The sequence below is a fragment of the Motacilla alba genome, unplaced genomic scaffold, assembly GCF_015832195.1.
Source record: "Motacilla alba alba isolate MOTALB_02 unplaced genomic scaffold, Motacilla_alba_V1.0_pri HiC_scaffold_34, whole genome shotgun sequence".
Lineage (NCBI taxonomy): Eukaryota > Metazoa > Chordata > Aves > Passeriformes > Motacillidae > Motacilla > Motacilla alba.
The window spans coordinates 966,870-975,467 of record NW_024037436.1 but is presented as its reverse complement, the minus strand read 5'-3'; the positions used below and the strand labels follow the sequence as shown (position 1 = coordinate 975,467).

Here is an 8,598-nt window from a genome sequence, read left to right as displayed (position 1 = left end):
CAGTTTGGGACTGGTTTGGGACTGGTTTGGGACTGGTTTGGACTGGTTTGGACTGGTTTGGGATTGGTTAAACCAGTTTGGGACAGGTTTGAACTGGTTTGGACTGGTTTGGGACTGGTTTGAACTGGTTTGGACTGGGAACCAGTTTGGGACTGGTTTGGACTGGTTTGGGACTGGTTTGGACTGGTTTGAGACTGGTTTGAGACTGGTTTGGGACTGGTTTGGACTGGTTTGGACTGGTTTGGGACTGGGAACCAGTTTGGGACTGGTTTGGACTGGTTTGGGACTGGGAACCAGTTTGGGACTGGTTTGGACTGGTTTGGGACTGGTTTGGGACTGGTTTGGACTGGTTTGGGACTGGTTTGGACTGGTTTGGGACTGGGATGGGACTGGGAACCAGTTTAGGACTGGGAAATGGGGACTGGGAACCAGTTTGGGACTGGTTTGAACTGGTTTGGACTGGTTTGGGACTAGGAAATGGGGACTGGGAACCAGTTTGGAATTGGTTTGGGACTGGTTTGGACTGGTTTGGGACTGGTTTGAACTGGTTTGGACTGGTTTGGGACTGGGAACCAGTTTGGGACTGGTTTGGACTAGTTTGGACTGGTCTGAACTGGGATGGGACTGGGAAACGGTTTGGGACTGGTTTGGACTGGTCTGAACTGGGATGGGACTGGGAACCAGTTTGGGACTGGTTTGGACTGGTTTGGGACTGGGAACCAGTTTAGGACTGGGAAATGGGGACTGTGAACCAGTTTGGGACTGGTTTGGGACTGGGAACCAGTTTGGGACAGGTTTGAACTGGTTTTGGACTGGTTTGGACTGGTTTGGGACTGGTTTGGGACTGGGAAATGGGGACTGGGAACCAGTTTGGGACTGGTTTGAACTGGTTTGGACTGGTTTGGGACTGGGATGGGACTGGGAACCAGTTTGGGACTGGTTTGAACTGGTTTGGACTGGTTTGGGACTGGAACCAGTTTGGAATTGGTTTGGACTGGTTTGGACTGGTTTGGGATTGGTTAAACCAGTTTGGGACTGGTTTGGACTGTTTGGGACTGGGACAACCAGTTTGGGATTGGAAGGGACTGGGATGAACTGGGGTGGACTGGGATGGACTGGGATGGACTGGGAATGAACTGGGATGGACTGGGATGGGGATTGGGGGAACTGGGATGGACTGGGATGGACTGGGATGGACTGGGATTGAACTGGGATGAACTGGGATGGACTGGGATGAACTGGGATTGAACTCGGATGGACTGGGATGAACTGGGACGGACTGGGATGAACTGGGACGGACTGGGATTGAGCTGGGATGAACTGGGATGGACTGGTTTGAACTGGGATGGACTGGGATGAACTGGGATGGACTGGGATGGACTGGGAACGAACTGGGACGAACTGGGATTGAACTGGGATTGAACTGGGATGAACTGGGATTGAACTGGGATGGACTGGGATTGAACTGGGACGAACTGGGACGGACTGAGATGGAATTAGGATGGACTGGGATGGACTGGGAGGGACTGGGATGAACTGGGATGGACTGGGATGAACTGGGATGGACTGGGATGAACTGGGATGGACTGGGAATGAACTGGGATGGACTGGGATGGACTGGGATGGACTGGGATGGACTGGGAATGAACTGGGATGGACTGGGATGAACTGGGATGGACTGGGATGGACTGGGATGGACTGGGATGGACTGGGAATGAACTGGGATGGACTGGGATGAACTGGGATGGACTGGGATGAACTGGGATGGACTGGGATGGACTGGGATGGACTGGGAATGAACTGGGATGGACTGGGAATGAACTGGGATGGACTGGGATGGACTGGGATGGACTGGGATTGAACTGGGATTGAACTGGGATGGACTGGGATGGACTGGGATGAACTGGGATTGAACTGGGATTGAACTGGGATGGACTAGGATGGACTGGGATTAAACTGGGATGAACTGGGATGGACTGGGATGAACTGGGAATGAACTGGGATGGAACTGGGATGAACTGGGATGAACTGGGATGAACTGGGATTGACTGGGATTGACTGGGATTGAACTGGGATGAACTGGGATGGACTGGGATGAACTGGGATGGACTGGTCTGAACTGGGATGAACTGGGATTGAACTGGTCTGAACTGGGATGAACTGGGATTGAACTGGGATGGACTGGTCTGAACTGGGATTGAACTGGGATTGAACTGGGACGGACTGGGACGAACTGGGATGGAACTGGGATGAACTGGGATGAACTGGGATTGAACTGGGATGAACTGGGATGAACTGGGATGGAACTGGGATGGAACTGGGATGAACTGGGATGGACTGGTCTGAACTGGGATTCTCACATCCAGCTCCAGCTCGCCCCGGTTGATTTCAGCGTTGGCCTCGTTCAGGTGCTCCAGCTCCTCCTGCAGCCCAAAAAATTCGGGATAAAAACCCCAAAAATTGGGAAAAGAAACCCCAAAAAAATTCCCCAAATTCGGAGGATCCCGAAATCTGGGATAAAACCCCAAATTCTGGGATAAAACCCCAAAATTTTGATATAAAACCCCAAAATTTTGGGATAAAACCCCAAAATTTCACACAAAATTCGAATATTTTCAGAGATTTTCCCTCAAAATTTGAACAAATTCCCCCCAAATCCCAAAATTTTGGGATAAAACCCCAAAATCTGGGATAAAACCCCAAAGTTTTGGGATAAAACCCCAAAATTTCACACAAAATCCAAAATTTTCAGGGATTTTCCCTCAAAATTTGAACAAATTCCCCCCAAATCCCAAAATTCGGGGATTTTCCCTCAAAATTCCCCCCAAAAACCCCCAAAATTGTCCCAAAAATCCCCAAATTTGGAGCCTGTATTTTAAAATTCCTGGGATTTCACCCCAAATTTTTCAAATTTGGACTAAAAATTCCAAAATTTTCAGGATTTCCCCCAAAAATTTCAAAATTTGGACCCCAAATCTCTGGAAATCCAAAAATTTGATGCCAAAACCCCCCCCAAAATAAAAATCCCAAAATTTTCTGGGATTTCGCTCCCCAAAACCCCAAAATTTCCACCCCAAACCCCCCAAAAAAATCCCAAAAATCCGAATTTTTCACAGCTTTTCCCCCAAAAAATCAAAATTTCCACCCCAAACCCCCCAAAAAATCCCCAAAAATTAAAAATAAATTTTTAAAAATCCCAATTTTCTGGAATTTTCTCCCCAAAACCCCAAAATTTTCACCCCAAACCCCCAAAAAATCCCAAAAATCCGAATTTTTCACAGCTTTTCCCCCAAAAAATCAAAATTTCCACCCCAAACCCCCCCAAAAATCCCCAAAAATTCAAAATAAATTTTTAAAAAATCCCAATTTTCTGGGATTTTCACCCCAAAACCCCAAAATTTCCACCCCAAACCCCCAAAAAACCCCCAAAATCTGAATTTTCCACAGATTTTCCCTCAAAAAAATCAAAATTTCCACCCCAAACCCCCCAAAAAAACCCAAAAATCCAAATTTTCCACAGATTTTCCCTCAAAAAAATCTAAATTTCCACCCCAAACCCCCCCAAAAAATCCCAAAAATCCAAATTTTTCACAGATTTTCCCTCAAAAAATTCAAAATTTCCACCCCAAACCCCCCAAAAATCCCTTTTTTTGGGATTTTTCTCTCCAAAAATCCAAAATTTCCACCCCAAACCCCCCAAATTTTGGGGTTTTCCCCCCAGATTCCCACCTGGATCCGGGGGTCCAGCTCTTCCTCCTCCTCTTCCTCCTCTTCCTCCTCCTCCTTGGGGGCATTCCCGGGATTTTCCGAATCCCCCATTTTGGGATCGCCCCAAATTCCAGGGGGCCATCCAAGGGGGGGGAGGGGCCTCAATCCATTTTTTTGGGAATTATTTTTTTGGGAATTTTTTGGGGAATTTTTTTGGGGTTTGGGATGGCGGGAGCTGAAAAAAAAGGGGGAAAAAATCAAAATTTTGGGGATTTTTGGGTGAAATTTTGGGGGTTTCAAAGAATTCGGAGGGAAAATGGTCCCGAATTGCCAGGAATTTGAGAGAAGTTGGGATTAATTTGCCCCAAATCCTTAAAAATTCCAAAGAATTCCAGGAATTTTCCCCAAAATTGATGGAATTTCACCAAAATTACACCAAATTTTCCCCCCAAAATTAGCTCAAAAATCCCAAATATCCCAAAAATTCCCTCAAATTCCCCAAAAATTCCCTCAAGTATTCCCCAAAAAATTAAAAAATATCCCAAACAATCCCCAAATTCCTCAAAATTCCCTCATAAATCCCTAAAATTTCCAGAATTTCCCTCATAAATCCCTAAAATTGCCACAAAATTCCCTCAAAAATTCCCAATTTTCCACAAAATCCCCTTAAAAATCCCCAAAATTCACTCAAAGACCCCAAATGGCCCCAAAACTCCCCCAATAATCCCAAAATTCCTCAAAATTCTCCAAAAATTCCCTCAAATTCCCACAAAATTCCCTCATAAATCTCCATTTTCCCACAAAATTCCCTCAAAAATCCTCCAAAATCCCCTTAAAAATCCCAAAATCCCCTCAAAGACCCCAAAATGACCCCAAAACTCCCCCAATAACCCCAAAATTCCTCAAAATTCTCTAAAAATTCCCTCAAAATCCCACAAAATTCCCTCATAAATCAACATTTTTCCCACAAAATTCCCTCAAAAATCGCCCAAAATCCCCTTAAAAATCCCAAAATCCCCTCAAAGACCCCAAAATGACCCCAAAACTCCCCCAATAATCCCAAAATTCCTCAAAATTCTCTAAAAATTCCCTCAAATTCCCACAAAATTCCCTCATAAATCAACATTTTTCCCACAAAATTCCCTCAAAAATCGCCCAAAATCCCCTTAAAAATCCCAAAATTCACTCAAAGACCCCAAAATCCCCTCAAGGACCCCCAGACCCCAAATAAATCCCAAAATCCCCCCAATTATCTCAAAATTCCTCAAAATTCTCTAAAATTCCCACAAAATTCCCTCACAAATCCCCATTTTTCCCACAAAATTCCCTCGAAAATTCCCGATTTCCCACAAAATCCCCTTAAAAATCCCCAAAATTCACTCAAAGACCCCAAATGACCCCAAAACTCCCCCAATAATCCCAAAATTCCTCAAAATTCTTCAAAAATTCCCTCAAATTCCGACAAAATTCCCTCATAAATCTCCATTTTCCCACAAAATTCCCTCAAAAATCGCCCAAAATCCCCTTAAAAATCCCAAAATCCCCTCAAAGACCCCAAAATGACCCCAAAACTCCCCCAATAATCCCAAAATTCCTCAAAATTCTCTAAAAATTCCCTCAAAATCCCACAAAATTCCCTCATAAATCTCCATTTTCCCACAAAATTCCCTCAAAAATCCCCCAAAATCCCCTTAAAAATCCCAAAATCCCCTCAAAGACCCCAAAATGACCCCAAAACTCCCCCAATAATCCCCAAATTCCTCAAAATTCTCTAAAAATTCCCTCAAATTCCCACAGAATTCCCTCATAAATCCCCCAAATTCCCTCAGAAATCCCCTTTAAAAAAAACCCCAAATCCACTCAAAGACCCCCAGCACAGCCCCCAGACCCCAAATAAATTCCCAAAATCCCCCCAATTATCCCAAAATTCCTCAAATTCCCACCAAATTCCCTCAGAAATCCCCATTTTCCCCACAAAATTCCCTCAAAAACCCCTGAAATTCCCAAAAAATCCCACAAAAATCCCCCCCAAATCCCCCCCAGACCTCCCCAAACCCCCCAACGGCCACGACCCCACAAACCCCACAAATCCCCCCGACCCTCGACCCCCAAAATTCTCAAATTTCCCTCAGAATTCCCAAAAAAATTCCCAAATTTCCCTCAAATCCCGCCCCCCCCCCCGGGCCTGTGTTTACCCCCCGCTCCGCCACCGCTGAGGAGCCGCTCCCCCACCGGAACCGGAAGTCGCCTCAGCCTCCTCATGCCGTACAACATGGCGGCGCCCAGTATGCACATTAAAACCCCGCCTTTCCGCCGTTCTCCCACTTCCCGGTGGGTTTAAATCAATGTCGAGGGTTAAACAGCTATGGCGGATCCGTTCCACCCGGTTTGGCTGCGATTTGCCTTAAAAAATCCTTCAAAATAGCACCGGGGATGGTGCCGCGGTGCCGCCATCTTGTTGAACGGCGGCGCCGCGCCTCAAGATGGCGGTGACGCCACGGGGAGGTTGGACGGAACCACTAAAAATTAGAGAGGGAGAAGCACCCTGGAGCTTCCCCAGACCTCACTAAATCCCATTAGACATCTCCAAACCTCCCCCTGCTCATTTCAAACTTGGGTCACCCTCAGTTCCCGCTCCGCTCCCATACCGGAAGAGGAAGAGCCGCCATCTTCCCCTTACCGTACAACATGGCGGCTCCTTTTGCCCCACTTATTTTCGCCTCCCGCTCGTTTCCCGGGAGCTCAAATCGATCCCGGAGGTGAAATCGATACCAGCGAAGCCGCCGCGCTCGTTTTGGTCCCGGTTCGCTTTGAAACGCGGCGAGAAACAACAGCGGGAAGTGTTTCCATGGGCGCCGCCATCTTGTGTTACGGCACCGCCGCGCCTCAAGATGGCGGCGGGGGCGTCGCCGCCATTTTGAATTTCTTTGATTTATTTTTAATTTATTTATTTTAAATTATTCCCTTTTTTTTTTGGTCTGAATTATTTTTATTCAATTCATTTTGTTTATTTCTCTTAGGAATCCCAGATCCAGCGGGATTTGGGATCTCCCTCCTTTATTTTCCCAAATCCCGCCTTTTTTTCCCAAATCCCGCCTTTTTTTCCCAAATCCCGCCTTTTTTTCCCCCAAATCCCGCCTTTTCCCGCTCCTCCTTCTCTAAAATCCCGCCCCAAAAATCCTCCACCCAAAAATTTTTTAAAAATCGGAATTTATCCCAAAATTCCGTCCCGGGATTCCCGGGAATTCCAGAGTTGGTTTTTTTTTTGGGGTGGAAATGACCCAAAAAAGTAGAATTTTGGGGTGGGATGACTGAAAAATGCGGGAGTTTGGGGCGAGATTTTGGGATCTGTCTCAAACCAAGCAAATCTTCACCCCAAAACAATCAAAAGTTCCCCTCAAAATTCCCCAAATCCCCCTCAAAGCGCCTCGAATTCCAAAGATTTTCCCCAAATTCTCGAAATTCCCCTGAAATTCCTCCCCAAATCCCAAAAGTTTTCCCCCAAACCTCCGAATTCCCCCTCAAAAATCCCCAATTCTCTTCCAAATCCTCCCAAAATCCCCCTAAAAAACCCCAAAATTCCCCCCTAAAAAACCCGAACCCCCCAATAACCCCAAAAATTCCCCGAAACCCCCTCAAAACCCCAATATTCCCCCCAAACCCCAAAATTCTCCCTAAAAAACCCACAAAATTCCCCAAAACCCCTGAATTCCCCCCCAAAAAACCCGAGAAAACTCCAAAACCCCAAAATTCCCCCCAAACATAAAAATTCCCCCAAAATCAAAACGCTTCTCCCCGAAATTCCCTGAAAAATCCCCAAATTCTCCTCAAACCCCCTAAAAACCCCAAAATTCCGCCCTGAAAAACCCAAGTTCACCCCGAAATCCCAAAATCTCCTCAAAAAAAACCCCAAAACCCCCAAAAACCCAAAAATTCCCCTTAAAATCCCAAAATCTCCGAAAAAAACCCCAAAACCCCCCAAAACCGCCCAAATTCCCCCCCCAAAACCCCCAAAATTCGCCCAAAATCCCAAATTTCCCGCCCAAAAACCCCAAAATTTCCCCAGAATCCCAAATTTGCCCCCCCAAACCCCCAAAATTCCCCCCAAAATTCCCCCCAAAGACCCCAAAATTCCCACCAAAAAACCCAAATCCCCCCAAAAACCCCAAAATCCCCCCAAATATTCCACAAAATTTCCCCCAAAACCCCATAATTTCCCCTAAAACCCCCCCAAAACCCAAAAATTCCCCTTAAAATCCCAAAATCTCCCAAAAAAACCCAAAAAATTCCCCCAAAAACCCAAATTTCCCTCCAAGAACTCCCCCAAAAACCCCAAAATCCCCCCGAAAAAACCCAAAATCTCCCCAAAACCCCAAAATTCACCCCAAAACCCCAAAATCTCCCAAAATTCCCCCTCAAAACCCCAAAATCCCCCCAAAAAAACCCAAAATCCCCCCATAAAATCCCAAATCCTCCCAAAACCCCAAAATCCCCCCAAATCCCCCCCAAAAAACCCCAAAAAAAAACCCAAAATTCCCCCCCAAGAAACCCAAATCCCTCCCCAAAACCCCAAATTTTCCCCTAAAATCCCAAATTTTCCTCCCCAAACCCCAAAAATCCCCACCAAAACCCCAAAATTCCCCCTTAAAACCCCAAAATGCCCCCAAAAAACCCCAAATTCCCCCCAAAAAAACCAAATCCCCCCAAAATCCCCCCAAATCCCCCCAAAATCCCCCAAAATTCCCCCCAAAAACCCCAAAAATCCCCACCAAAACCCCAAAATCCCCCCGAAACCCCAAAATTCCCCCCAAAAAACCCCAAATTCCCCCCAAAAAACCCCAAATTTCCCCCCCAAACCCCGCCCCCCGGCGGCTCCGCCCCCTCCCCCTT

General features: G+C 46.4%; 1 long non-coding RNA gene across 1 annotated transcript; it reads right to left on the bottom strand.

The window, feature by feature from the left end:
- Positions 1-2,285: 2,285 nt before the first annotated feature.
- Positions 2,286-6,783, bottom strand: LOC119696648. The gene is made up of 4 exons (XR_005255627.1): positions 6,389-6,783; positions 5,904-6,227; positions 3,730-3,943; positions 2,286-2,423 (listed from the first exon to the last, which is right to left on the bottom strand). It is a non-coding gene; the product is annotated as an uncharacterized LOC119696648 (long non-coding RNA).
- Between the last annotated feature and the right edge of the window lie 1,815 nt (positions 6,784-8,598).